A 15,984-nucleotide genomic window follows, 5' to 3' on the forward strand; every position below is an offset into this window, starting at 1 on the left:
CCTTTCCCTGGTGATTGAATCTTTAGCAATACATGTATTTATTTAATAATCTATTCAGTGTAATATTTGTAATCTGCAAATTTTCATTAAATTTTTGAGCCCTGAATCTATTTCTATATGGTCTACCAGTCAAGAAACACAATAGAAATGTTGTACTCCCAAAGGATGTGTCAGATGCATGTTCTGTGGTAAAACATGGCCAGTCAATAAAGATCCAACAGTGTTATGAACAGAAATAGATAATTACATCCTAGATTTTTCAATTATCAAAGCATCTTAACCACTTGCCAGGGAAAAAATGGTTAGCGAGCTTACATTTAGATGGTTCTGATTCAGTCAAAATGTTTTTAGCTAGAATGTAATTTCATGGGCATGTGTGAATCTCATCCATATTTTCACAGTGTTCACACTGTCCACATTTAACATGTGAGAACCTATAACCTCAGCTAATTGGGATGAACATGAGCATACAGTATTTTTTTTAATAATTATGATTTTCAAGGAGAAGCACCCTCCTCATAATTATTTCCACACTTATTCATTTGTTTGACATTTATTGGCCACATAGAATATTACCACAACAGAGATGCTCAATACAAAATTGAAGAAGACTCAATTATGGCTATCAGAGGGTTAATTGTCTCGTGGGAAAGAAGCACATCACGCTTTGTTGCTGCTCTGAGTGATGTGTCTTATAACAATAATGTAGAGTTCAGTGAGAAGAGAAAAATGGGGATTCACATTGTAATAGTCATAAGAAGGCATCAGGGAAGGAAGCTTCCTTGAGAAAATGGCCCTTATTTTAATTTTGAAGAATTAGATAACAATATATCCAAGACATGGAAATAACTCTGCAAGTCATTTTATATTCTATAGAAGACTGAATACTCCCTACCCTCTCACACACAACAGTGAGGGTACGAATAAGAGTAAGAAAATGAAAGAGGGGTGTGTGGGGGTGGGGGTGTGTCCATTGAGGGCTGGAGAGGAGGGAAATGGAAGAGGGCACCCAGGATTTCGAGGAGGGATATTATGTAATAATCTAAGCTCTGTGCGTTCCTTTCTGAATGCTGTAGGGCAGATGTCAAAGGATTTTAAAGAGGGGAGTGGTAGGATCAGGTTTGCCTCTCTAAAGGCAGCAGTGGAAGCTTGTTTGGAGGGTGCTAGGCATGTAACTGGGCCTCATGGAAGTCAGCCTTGTAGGAGTAGCAGCCTGCAGTAAGGCAGGAGGCAAGATCCAGGCATTGTCTATAAAACATATACCTTTTATGACTCTTGGCTCTTTGGAGAGCAAAAGCATGTTTTCTTCTTAAGGAAAAAAAAATGAGGTTGTCCCTCTTTTCTTACCGAGTATATTATTTTTCTACTGCGGCTATAACAAATTACCACAAACAGTAGGTGAAATAACAGATTTATTATTTTCTAGTTCTCAATGTCAGAAGTCTTAAATGGGCCTTGAAGGCTAAAATCATGCCGTCCACAGAGCTGTGTTCCTTCCGGAGGCTCCAGGAGACTGTTTCCTGGCCTGTTTTAACTTCTAGAAGCCTCCTGCCCTTGGCTCTTGGTCCCTTCTGCCTTCACCAAAGTGCTGTTTCTGTTATCATATATCCTTTCTCTGATTTTGACTCACTTCCCTCCTTGAGATTGCACCAAGGCCCACACAAATAACCCAGGATGGTCTCCCCATCTCAAAATCCTTAACTACATCCATAATCCCTGTTGTCATTAAGGTAAAATGTTCACAGCTTTCAAGGACAGGAACTGACTACCACACTGAATATCTAGGAATCATTGAAACCCCTCCCATAGTTGGGAAATAGGATTAATTTAGTGCCTTTGTCTATAAGACCAGACTGGGGACCTGCTGGAGTCTTATTCTGCCCTTCTTTAGCCCTCCGATATGCTCATTCATTGGTTTAGCATACAAAGAAAAAAAAGAAAAAAGCTATTTTTGCTACTATAAAACCTTCTAACCTCCTTTGCCCACCTGCAAGGTAAATATGGATTGCTGTGTCAGATACGTGTCATATGAGCAGCTTTCGCTTATGTGTATTAGACCAGTGAGATATTGAGGTTAAAGCATGTTAGTCATCGAACAGGGTTTGTTTAATATATTCCCTAATTGAAATTTGCTATGCATGTTGCTTCCAGTTAAAAACCATGCCAAAAAGTTAGACTAGATGCTAGAAAATCATTTCTTTTTTTCCTTATCTTTGAAAAAAAAATTACATTTAAAGAAAACCTAAAAATTGTTGTTCTCCATAATGCAGTGGGGAATATTCATGCTCCCTATATTATCTCCACTTTCCCTATGATATAATAGAGAAATTGAAAAATTAAGATTCTGCCAATTGTAACACATACTGAATCGGTACGAAAAACATGCTGTGTTAACTAGCTCACTATTCTTCTTTAAAGCTTGAAAATATATATTTTTCTTTTTTTCATTTAACCCCTCTCCCCTATAATAGATTCTTAACTGTACTATCTGACAATGTTACTTTCACTCGGAAAGGATTACTAGTACTTGAGCTTTCTTAACCATGAAAGCCAACAAATACGGCTAGCAGTCCCTAAGGACATCCCCAATCCTGTTGAGGAGAAATAGCAGATTTAGGTCTTAGCTTTTCAAAGTCATCTCTCTTCCTAAGCTCATGTTTATCTGAAAATGAATATAATTTGGATCTGTCGGCTGTAATAAATATGAAATATTTTGTAGGTGATGTTATAAGGCAGGTACACTTTATGACTTACATTTTATAGGCTGTCCTCTGGGTCTTTCTATTTATTGAATAAAAAACCAAACACTTAGGTACAGGGTGAGGCAAACGTAGGCTTACAGTTGTTGAGTATGCAAGACACAGAGTGTATTCTTATATTATTATTTATTAATTATTACATTATTTTCCATATGAACAACTGTAAACCTACCTTTGCCCCACCCTGCATACGCATGCACAAACACACAGTCTTTGCCTTCTTTCAGCCTTGAGAAAGAGCAGCAAGTTTGACCATCTTCACACTCGTTAAATCAGAATATCTGATTTCTTGGTTGAATTTATTTTCTTGGTAAGTCTTCCCTTTAGTATGCCTAAGTGAACTCATTCTAATATATACAATTTGTTTTCCTTATGTTGCCACTCAGCACAGGAGTAAATTAAATCCTAAAATCAGGAAACATATACCTGTCATTGGCTTTGAGAAAGATTGAATCTTTTCCTGGTAAATCATAATTGCTGATGACTGCTTATCTCATGCACATTTTGACACATGTGGGGCTATTAATGTGGCAGTGCCCTCAATGACATTGTACAGCTGCTACTAAAAGGGCAAATTGTGAACAATATGGTGTATCTCCATGGTCTAGGGGGCCAAGTCAGTGACTGGAACGCTCCCATAGCACTGACTCTGTTCCACATAAAAGACCGTGATAAAAACAAAACCGCACCATTTTCTTAATTTTTATTTGGAATTAATTATGAATATTTTAAATCAGTTAACTTTAATTATAAATGAATTTTGAAAAGGATTTTAGAATGCTTATGTCTGAAGCTCTGATTTAAATAACCCACCTTTCTATATCTCTACAGTTTTATGATATTAAGATGAAATCAATACTGACTTCTCTGTTCTATTAAGCTTCCTGAAATATTTATCTATAATTATGTAGTTGAATCTTAACTTGCCTATGATTGTGTCTCTACTGCATTGTTGATGCCTTAGCACTAGAACAAAAAGGATCGTGTGTGTACGCGCGCGGGCGCTTTAAACATATGTTTAACTCTGTATTGGTAAGAATGCAAGGTTAGTTGAGTAATAAGATAAAGACCAAATAACAGCTATATATAAGATAGAAGTGAATATCTCTCAGTAATTGAACAAGTTTAAGAACTATGTTGTTTATTTTGTCATTGAAACTCTTAGGATTTAGGTTCTTTTTCCCTTGTTCTGCCATCCTTAACATATAGCTTCCACTTTATAGTTTAAATGATTCCTCTAGCAATATCAACAGGAGGAGAGAGGGGCAGTGGAAGGCACAAAGTTTCATTTTAAAAGTATGATCAGGAAATTGCTCATATCACTTCCTCTCCCCTTCCACTGATAAGAACTTAATTATATTATCCATCTGGCTGCAAAAGAATCTTTAGCATAAGCTCTTTTAAAATTAGAATTTCTATCACTAATGAAAAAGAAGAGAATGGGTATTGATATCCAATCAGCAGCCTCTGTCATTTACTCTAACATTACTTTGGAGTGCTTTGAAAATTACTATGTCAAGGAGATCCAGAGACATAGAATCACACCAAGAAAATGTTATCATTGCAAAATTTGGCTGTCCTAAGCCAACTTTTCTTTTCTTGTTTCTTTCCTTTCCTTCTCTCTTTCTCCAAATTATCTCTTCCTATATTTCACTTTTTTATTATCATTTATATTTTAGATATTATAGCACAATATGGTAAGTGTTATTTCAACAATACACTGGAGAGAATTAAATCTTAGGTGGATCAGGATAGCATCCCCAATAGGTGACATTGAAATTTGATCTTCAGAATGGAATATGAGTTGCTACATGATACTTAGCCCTGTTCTTTTCCTTTGCTTGGTTGAGAGCTCAAATCCTACCTAAAGACTTTATTGATCCCTAGAATACTGATGTCTGGCATGAATGACACCACATTTCTCCCTGTTATTTCCAGCTTACCTCCTTCCGGGCATGAATTAGGATGGCCTTTACACCCTCAACTTTAGAAGTGGCCATGTGTTTTGTTATGTCCAAAGACAGGTGAGTAGAGCTGAGAAGCATTACTTCTGAGTAGATACACTGATAAGCTCATACATTATTCTCTCTCTGGCCCTGCTGAGGTGGTAGTAAAATTACAATTTGATGTGGAGGTCCAAACTGAGCTATCACATGCAGGGCAGCTATCTTTACCTGAAGTACAGTTCCCATAGAAATACATTTTGGCTGCTTTAACACAGAGATTTGTTGGTTGTTTGTTAAGCACATCATCGAACCTACTTTAAGAAATACATCTAATCACCAATTCATCCTGCCATTGCTCTTCTCAGGTGCTCTGACTTTCATGCTCATACTCGTTTGTCCAACGATGAGGTGATAGTGGTGATATAATTAAGGGCAGAAATTAGAAAATTCTGGAGTTTCCTCAATGAAGTAAATTCTTAATTATCCTTAGATAGTGAATGTTTTTATTAGCTAAACATGGTGATTCACTTGTCTTTGTACAGGTCATTTGGGTTCATTTTAAATAGATAGATTTTAATTTATTCTCTTTAGAAGAAAAAAGAAATAACATCTTGCCCTGGCCAGTGTAGCTCAGTTGGTTGGAATATCGTCCCGTGCACCTAAAGGTCACCTGTTCAATTCCCCATCAGGTTGTGGGTTCAGTCCCTGGTCAGGGTGCATATGGGAGGCAACTGATGGATGTTTCTCTTTCTCATCAATGTTTCTCTCTCTCCCTCTTCCTTCCCCGCTCTCTAAATTCAATAAAAACATATTTAAAAATATTTTATATCAAATAAGAAAGCAAAATATATGACATTTGCTCAAAACACAATAAGTTTTCAAAAGTGGGAGAGCAAAATAGATGTAATCTGTTTTTTGCTAAAAGACATTGCAATATGCCATTTAATGTTACCAGTTCATAATAAAATCTATTCGAGGGTTTTTTTTAATCTTTTACATTATTTACCCATTAAGATAAGTCTTCTCTTTTACCTACATAAAGCCTACGTTATCAGGACGTGTAATTATTAAAACATGTAAGACATTATACGTTTTGGCCCAGCAGAAATATATATCAGACAGGGAGCCCTACAGGGGTGTACCCTGGGTAACTGAGCCTGAGAAAATGACCCTCCATTCACTCACTCTATTAGTAAGCATTGAGGAATGTGCTGGAGTTATCACTGGCTCTTTGTCTCTGGAACTAAAGGCAAAGGGAGTCTTGATATCTTTCAGGAGGAATCAGGAGAGTATTAGAAATAAAGGGCTGAGAGAATGGTAAAGAAGACTGGAGGGATAGGTCCAGATATGCCATGGGATGCTCTATTGGGACTTAAAAGGCCAAAGAGGCTTCTCCTACAGAGAGAATGCTGTTTTATCTTTATAGTCAATGTTCATACTTGTGCCATTTGCTCATTTCTGTTGCTATCTCAAGCAATCACCATCCCTTTACTGAAAACTACCCACACATACGTCTCATATTACAACAATGGACAAAACTTTTATGGAATTGCATAGGTGGAAACTTAATCTTTATTTACTAGGAGGTTTATTTACATAATATTCTGACTTTAAACATATAAATGGTCTAGTCAATTTGATAGAGAAATATTTGATTTAGAAAAATCAGATATATATGTCTGTCCTTGTTATTATTCATTAAAAATATTCAAGGTTAACATAATTAAATGGTAGAGTAGGATGAAATATAAAAATCTATCAATGAAATAATACATGAAAAATTCAGCACAGGTAGTGGGAAAGAGGATGTGATTAGGAAGGAAAGGTTTCAATTACTAAAACATTTTTCTTTCTCAAACTGGATTGAGAATTAGAACATGAATTTTGTAATAATATTTCATGCCATTTTGAACATCTGAAATGTTTCCTAATAATTGAAACAAATTTTCAATCTCATACTCTCATTATTCCCCTTAACCTATTTCATTTTTCAGATATTTTATTGAAATATATTTTTATCAATTTCATAGAGGAAGGGAGAGGGAGAGAGAGATAGAAACATTAATAATGAGAGAGAATCATTGATTGGCCGCCTCCTGCATGTCCCACACTGGGGATCTAGCCTGTAACCCAGGCATGTTCCCTGACTGGGAATCAAACCATGAGCTCCTGGTTCATAGGTCGACACTCAACCATTGAGCCACACCAGTTGGGCCATTTTTCAGATATTTTGGAAGTTAAAAAGCATGAAAACAGTAAATCACTTTTAAAAATTAGTCCAATCATTGATTTTTTTCTTATTTTGTTTGAATTCCTTTGTTTCCTCATCTTCACCTACTTCTGAACCCATTTGATCAATTCTGATGTAAATATATTATTACTTTGTTGTTACTGTTGTGAACTATCAAGAGTGTTACTTTACTTTGATAAAGTGAAATTAAAATACACATTGTGGAATTATACTGATAATGTAGACAAAAAGTGTATATTTGTGCTTTTATAGGAACTTTTGGAGTAGTGATTTGAGGTTTAAGGGCCTAGATTTTCTAAGTAACTGTAATAGCTGTCTTTTACTTTGGCATTATAGATCAAAACAGTGAAACCACTAGTTCCAAAAGATCATATCATTTCTATTTTTGTTTCATTGTTTTCATCTATTCATCTGTTCTCATCAGCAGAGAAGCCATACAATAGGTTATGTTTTCTGATGACAAAGAGATTATGTCCTGTGGGCTAAGATAAATGGGTCATGTTTTGAATATTTACGGAAAAACAACAACTGTGCAGAAAGTGATATTTTAAGTGTGTTTTCTTGCATTAAATTGTGATTTACAAAGTCTTATTATGAACATGGGGGAAAAGGCCTGCTATTTCCATCTAGCTGTGTTTGTTTCTTAGGTGCAGCCTCACTTGCTCTGTTTACATTTTTTGTACCTCGAAGTATGTACTTCTCTAAGTTCAGGGTTTGTTTGTTTGTTTTGAGGGAAAGAAGGGTTAGAACTTGCATTGAACACAAGACATGTCAAATTTTAGGCCATTTCTCTGAGTTTATCTTATGCAAAACATGCACATTAATTTACATTTGACCTTTGTAAAACCAAACAAAGAAGGTGACATGAGGGTAATTTCCTAAGCTTAGCTAATGAACTGTTTATCCCCCAAAGCCTGGGAGTCTGAATTACAATGGAGACTGGAAAGTTCACTTCAAATCCTGAGGGGCAAATTAATCCCTGAAGTACATTTTTAATAAGCAGTTTGTATATTACACCAGTATTTTAATTGTTTGTTACCGAACCGCCCAATACCAAGAGATCAATGTTTTGCCACATAGAAGTATTGTCAAGGCTTCAAAAAGTTTAATTTTTAATTATTTCTCTGTATCTGAACTATTGCTCTTTTAAGAGTCCTTTTTATTGGGGGAGGAAAGAAAGCGACAGAAATTTTCTAGAACATATATAGTAAGATACATTTACAGACATTTTCACTTAAGTTTTATTTGTTCTCTAGGGCAAACAAATTTGGTGAATAAACAAATTAAGAATATTTGTATTATTCTCTCCCCATATATATAATTTCTATACAAGCATATGGAATAATATTTCTAAATAGGTATCTTAAGTGGTTGCCATGGAAATTATTTTGACAACATTCCAGTATATAAATCTTCCCTATCATAGCAAATTCAAAAGAAGAGAAATGATTTACATTTGAGACTTTTAGACTCAATCGATACACTACGGTTTTAAACTCATCTAAGCCTCCATGTTTAAGGTTTAAGGGTAAGGTCTGAACCAGAGACAGTATGTGTGATAAAAAGGACATGATTTCACATGCTTGCCAACTTAACACTGATGTTAACTGATTGATCAATGTTGACTGATGTTAACATTAACTGCTTATTTTCTATGTACATTCCTGACAACATTTTACATTAATTAGCTGTATTAACAGCTGTATTAGCTGTTTCATTTAAATGTTGGTCAGACTGGTCTACTTATACAATTATGGATGAGTGTTTCACATAATTGATGTCTATGTTCCCTAATATCATAAGACTTCCTTTCTCTGTGAGATATTGATCTAAGACCTGAGTGCCTCAGAAGTCCTCCCACTTTTCAAGTTATTCTAGATAAAGGCATTAATTTAATATATATGACAATGTCATAATCAGAAGATGAAACCTGGACTTTGAACTTCACTGAATGCTTTTCTTATATTTATTAAGATTACCATATTTGATAGATTGCGTTAATAAACCATAATTAACATATTCTTATATTCCTGAATAAAATTAAATATATATAAATTTTTATTATTTGTTTGCTGGATTTAGTTTAAAATATTTTATTTCCCTTTTTTTTTTTAAAGAGTTTGTATAAAACTGGAATAATCTTTCCCTTATTGTTTGTTAAAGCTGGTTTGGGGAGGTAGGTTTTAAATTGTGGATATAATTTATTTTCATGGTCATCAGTTTATTTATCATTGTTAATTAATTTTGAACAATAAGTTATATTTTTCTAAAAAATGTACATTTTGTCTATTTTTCAAATTTATTTCATAATGTTCTTTGATTTATTTACTTTTGCTTTTATTTTTTCTTTATGGAATAAAAGAGTTAAGCTTTTTTCAGATAATTCTTTTTTAATTATATTTTTATTGATTTCAGAGAGGAAGGGAGAGGGAGATAGATACATCAACGATGAGAGAAAATCATTGATAGGCTGCCTCCTGAACACCGCATGTTGGAAATTGAGCCCATATCCTGGGCATTGCCCTGCCCAGGAATCGAACCTTAACCTCCTGGTTCACAGGTTGACGCTCAACCGCTGAGCCTCACCAGCCACTCTCAGTTAATTTTTAGACAATATTTCAGATCCTTTTAGTCTCAAATGCTTGTATAGTGACCAGCTCTACAGAGAAATTAACCAACATCATGCAGGTTAAACCTTACAGTGCCTGGTATCCAAACCTCTTGTCCCTTGCGCTAGGTCATCTTTTATACTTAGTGGGGACTCCATGGGATCACATTCAGGCCCCACTCTATGATCACATTCCCTAATAAAAATGTAGCACCTTTCTTTACTGTCTTAGGACTTGCATTTAAGTTAGGACTAAATAGTATTTAAAAAACACACACACACACAAAAAAAAAACAGCTTCTGGCTTTATTGAGCCTCTTTATTGTATTATTCTTTTGTTTATATAGTTATTTCAGTTCTTATATTTATTATTTTCTGCTTTCAACTTTATTTTCATTCTTTTGTTTTTATTACAATGTTTGCAACTGTATACTTTGTTAATTTTAGTCTTTCTTGTTTTCTAATATAGGTATTTATTGCTTTAAATTGTAATCTTTATTCCCACTGACTTGTATTCCACAAGTTTTGATATACAGAATTTTATGTTAAATTTGAAGTATTTCTGACTTCCATTTTTAATACTTCATGTTAAGAAGTTCTGTTATTTTCAAATATATGCTTTGCTTTGTTTTATTTTTAATTTCTTGTTGGTTTCCACTTTATCATATCGTACCTATTGTATCTAATTCATCTTTATGATACTAAGCTTTACAATTTGTTGAAGTTGTTTTATGGCATAGTATGTGACAGTTTTCCAATATATTCCACATGTGCTCAGAAGATATTAATTTCCTAATTGTTGGCTGCAGGATACCACATATGTCCTTTAGATTAATGTTGTTGTGCTGCTCAAATCTTCTATATCATTATTAAGTTTATGTCTGCCTCATCTATCAGTTACTGAGAGAAATATATTAAAATCTTCCACTATGACGGTCAATTTCTATTATTTATGTACAAATGCACATACATAAATTTGAGGCAATGCTATTAGCTGCATACATGTTTACAATTATGTAGAATTTTAGTCTTGCCTTTTATCCTATTCTCTGTTTCTAAATCTTTTTTTGCTTTAAGTCTCCTTTGTTTGACATTATTATAGCAACTGCTTAATTTTAAAAGTACTTGTTCTGCACACCTTTTCTATCCTTTTCATTTCAATATTTTCTTGCCTTATTTTTTTTCCCTCTAACAAACATCATATAGATGACACTTAAAGAAGAAAGTTTAATTCTGTAACATTTTTATTTTAACTTGCAGATATTAGTAAAGTATGACTCTCGGACCAAATAAGGCAGGCTTTCTGTTTTGGTAAATAAAGGTATATTGGAACAGAGCCACACATGCTCATTTTATATATTGTACATTGCTGATTTCATGCCACACAATGACATAGTTGAATGATCATGACAGAGACCATATGGCCAGAAAATCCTAAAATATTTACTATCTGTCCCTTTGCAGGAAAATGTTTCTGACTTATGGATGAGTGAATTGGTATTCAGGATAATTGCTTATATATTTGGATTTTGTATTTTTTATTTGATTTGTCATTGTTATATGTTTCCTGTTTTCTTTTGCATTTGAAAAATATTACACTTTCTCTGTACTAATAAATGGAAACTTACAAAGCCTATTTTTAGTTTTTATTTGTCACACTTACTGTTGGTCACACAACTCACAAAACAGTATAAATGAATAGCTCAATCATTCTTCAGATCAGTAAAAGGATTGTAAAGTATTGTCACGTTATTACCTTATTCATAGCTTATATATTATTTGTTTCAAAATTTTAGTCCAATTTGTATTTTTCACAAAAGATAGACATTAATGACATATATATACACGAATATATGTTCTATTAATTTATATTTATCTTTTGTTTACTAATTTTTTTGCTATTCATGCTTCTTGCATTTCATACCTTCATTCCGAATTTATTTTATTTTATATTTTGTTATTTTATCCTCACCTGAGGATATGCTTATTGATTATAGAGGGAGAGTAGGGGGTGGGGGGGAGAGATGAACATCAATATGAGAGAGAAACATCAATCAGTTTGCCTCCTCTATGTCCCCTACTGTGCCCTGATGGGGGATGGGGTCTGTACCTTAGATATGTACCCGGACAAGGGGTCCAACTCACACCTTTTCGTTTATAAGATGACTATCCAACTAACTGAGCCACTTAGCCAGGGCCATTTATTTTATATATTTTTCCTTATTTTATTTTTTTCATCACCATTTATTCCCTCTATGCACTCCTCCACTGCCACCCACCCACCCTCAATCATTCTTTTTTATGTATTTCCTTGATCAGTTCCTTTACTGTTGGTAAGTTCCTGAAGTATTTTCAATGTATTTCTTTTTTATTCTTGTATACTTAGTACAGTTTATATTTAGAAGAGAATGTACTTTAGTTTTGATCATTATTTTATCTTATATTTTAGAAAATACTAGAGGCCTGGTGCATGAAATTTGTGCACTCGGGGAGGGGGGCGTCCCTCAGTCTGGCCTGCACCCTCTTGCAGTCCAGGACCCCTCAGGGGATGTCCACCTGCCAGCTTTAGGTCCCCCAGGGAGCGGGCCTAAACTGGCAGTCAGGCATCCCTCTGGAAGCCCAGGAGCCCTGGGGGATGTTCGACTGAAGACTTAGGCCCTCTCCGCAGTCCGACATCCTTAGTGCTGCCAAAGAGGCGGGAGAGGCTCCTGCCACCACCGCTGCACTTGCAGCCATCAGCCTGGCTTGTGGCTGAGTGAAGCTCCCCCTGTAGGAGTGCACTGACCACCAGGGGGCAGCTCCTGCATTGATCGTCTGCCCCCTGGTGGTCATGCACATCATAGCAACCGGTCGGGTCGTTCCGGATTGTTCCACTGTTAGGGTCAATTTGCATATTACCCTTTTATTGTATAGGTTTCCTCTACGATCTTTCAGTTTTTATTAATGCCCTCTAGAAAATTACTGCTTCATAATGATCTTCCTTTAGTAGGTCGCTTTCTCTTTTCCATGGCTAAAGTTAGGATCAGATTTTTGTCTTTTGTGTTCATCAATTCCATTAAAATATGTATATGAGAATGTTTTTTATTTCATGTTTCTGTGTTTCATAAATCTAAATATTTATGACATTTATCTCTGATTATCCTCTTAGAGGTTGTTCATAGAAACTTTTTTTACATGAGAAAATGCATATTAAGCATATTGCTCTCCCTTGTTTTGTCACTTAAAGATCCCTAGCACATCATAAAAATTTTGGGATTGTCATAATGTTTAATCTTTTTATACATGTTTAAATTACTTTTAGTTTCTTGTTATAAGCCTTAAAATGAGTAATTTTATGCACATACCATTTTATATGTGTAAATATAATAGTAAGATAAATTCCCATAAGTGGGCTTTTATTTGCAAGAGTATATATATTTTTAATTTTGATGGATATTTCCAAATTCCCCTGTAAATATATCAATTTGCACTCTGACCAACAATGTAATTTCATATAAATTAATGGTTTTAGAAGTACAGTAGAAGTGGTCATGGTGTGTTTTTTAATTCTCATTTTCTATTTTCCTTTGCTTTATTTCTGAAAGAAAAAAAAAAGCAGAGGTAATGGACTATAGCCCTTCCATATTTATACTATAATTTCTTTTATAAAATTTTAACTTGGAAACCAACTGTAGAAAAAGTAAAACTTTAGTAAGGTAATTTGGAAACAAAATTATTTTTGGAGAAATAGGAAAAACAGAGGAAAGTGATAGAGTCCAAAGTGATAAGGTCACTGATCATTGGAGATGCTGATAAAATATGCTTACACTTTATTTTTCCAGTGAGAAAAGGCAGGGAGCCAACTGGTCCTGAATATTATTCACTACAAGGACAGTTGAAGCAGGGAATTTCAGAATCACAAACCTATGAAGCATTTCACCGGCTTTCTTAAGCAAGCTTGAAACAGCAGATACTTTTGTAAGGACAGAAAAAACAACCTTAATCATGATTTTAGTACGGACATAGACCTTGTTAGGTAAAATATTTCACCTTGGAGAAAACCTAATTAGTCAAAGCAGCATTAATCTACTTGACTGATACATATTACCTTTGATTTGTCCCTTCTTGATGTTGAGAGTAATTTTATAAATGGGACCAGCTGGCCATCATCTTCCTCCGTTCTATGAAAATGCACTCTTTGTAAAAGTTGCTCATAGAAAGGCTTTTCCCCTTAATCAAGTACAGAAAAGACAATCATGTAGGGGTAAAAGTTTGAGTAATGACTCCTTCCTTCTCATGAATTTGGGCTCCTCTCTTGTTTCTATAAATTGCACACAATTTAAACAAAGAAAGGTAATTGGATGAACTAACCAAAGACTTAATTTTGTTCAGAAAATGAGAACTCATCAAGTATAGTTATATGATGCTCATTAACATCTAGTGTTATTCCTATCAGAATAAAAGCTATTCACCTTGTATTATAATTAAAATATGATTACTAGACCTGAAAGGTTTATAATACTATACTTACTGGAACTCACAGCACCAAAGTATTCATTTTCACATCTGTAAAATTGAATGGAACTGACAGCACCAAAGTATTCATTTTCACGTCTGTAAAATTGAATGCAATTATTTATAAATGATAAGGTTCTTTCAAGTATCTTCTCCCAGCCCATACAATATTAAAGGCAATGTGTGGTCAACAAAAAGGCATATGAGAAGCCCTAAAACTATGAACATGACTAAATACCTTTTAGGTCTAAAATCTGAAACTACTTAGAAGGCTTTACAATTTATGAGTACTTTAGCTTTTATAAATTTTTATCAAGTGTGGCCTTTAAAACTAAAGTTTTTATATATATTATATGTAGGGTTTATTTTTGTTTGTTTTTTGCACAGCTAACACCAATTCTATATAAACCCTTATTGTCAGAGAATAGCCTATCTGATAACCATATGTTTTGAAAACAATTAATTCAAGCCTAGTTTAGGAGCAACTTGAATTGATTTATAATCATTAACTATACAGCTTCCATGGGAAGAGGGAAAGAAAAGATGAAGCAAGGTCATTTCTTACATATTCCTTGATGATTATCTTTTAATAGGTCTCTCCAAATCAATCCCCTTTGGAAACACATTGTTAGAATGCTTTTCTCTTCCAAGAAAGTTGGGAAAAAGTAGAACTAAGTTGGTGAATTTAAAAGTTGACTTTTATTAAATAAACAAAATGATTTGGGGAAGGGGTATACATTTTACTATGTTTTGGCTAGTTCTTATAGATTATGCCATGTTTGGGCTAGTTCCTGTAGATTCTTCATGTTATATTTCATTTCTTCTCTTAGAAGAAGACACAGCATTTCCTCAACCAGATTATGTTCACATTTAATGTTACTTTTTGATCTGGTGTCCAGAAGAGGTGAAGGATCCTGAGGGGCTCATTCATCTCAATATATGATCCAGCCTGGGAAGTGTGGCTCAGAGGTTGAGCATTGACCTATGGATCCAGAGGTAACAGTTCAATTCCAGGTCAGGGCACATGCCCAAGTCGTGGGCTCAATCCCCCATGTGGGGCATGCAGAAGGCAGCCGATCAATGATTCTCTCTCATCATGATGTTTCTATTTTTCTCTCCTTCTCCCTTCCTCTCTGAAATCAATAAACATATATTTTTAAAAAATCAATATATGAACCACATTTTACTCAGTAACTTCCTATTGGCTTTCAACTTTTCAGTTGAAATCATCCACCAAAATATGGTAATGATATATTTCTATAGAAGCAATTGTTTCCAGTTGCTGATTATATCTAAATCTCATTTTGAATGCTAGTAACATGAATCATAGGGCAAACAATAAATATTTTCCTATTACTCTGTTCCGAGATTATTTTGAAAATAACTAAATCAATTATGCCTTTAGAAATAATATATTTAGGTAAACAATGAGTTTTAATGTGGAATGCTACAGAACAATTCATTTAGAAAATGTCTGATTTTTGTCTTAAGGTGTGATTACTAGGAAATATATAATAATTTTGTAAACTGAATAATGTATACTGACATTTGAAGTTTCTGCTTCTTCATGGGAGCTCAGGTTTCAAAGTTGTTAGCTATGAAATATTACAGTAGACATAGTGAAGCAGTTTGAAAATTATATCTTGATTACCTGTGTAAGACACTATTTTGTTTTCTGTATTTCCAATAAGCATATGTTTGGAAGTGTGTAAGGATGACTTCAACTTCAAATAATCTCACTCTTCGCATTAACCACCAATGATTCTGGAAATACCTGTTTCTTTTAGTTTGGGTCTCTAAATATCTCTCTCTACACCTCTGTGTTGCATGTCCTACCAACCCTATCTTCCATGATCAATTGAAAGTTGCATGGAGATCTAGACATTTGCTCTAAAAAATGTATTTCATCAATATGTGCTTCCCTTA

The sequence above is a fragment of the Myotis lucifugus genome, unplaced genomic scaffold (assembly GCF_000147115.1).
Source record: "Myotis lucifugus unplaced genomic scaffold, Myoluc2.0 scaffold_3, whole genome shotgun sequence".
NCBI lineage: Eukaryota > Metazoa > Chordata > Mammalia > Chiroptera > Vespertilionidae > Myotis > Myotis lucifugus.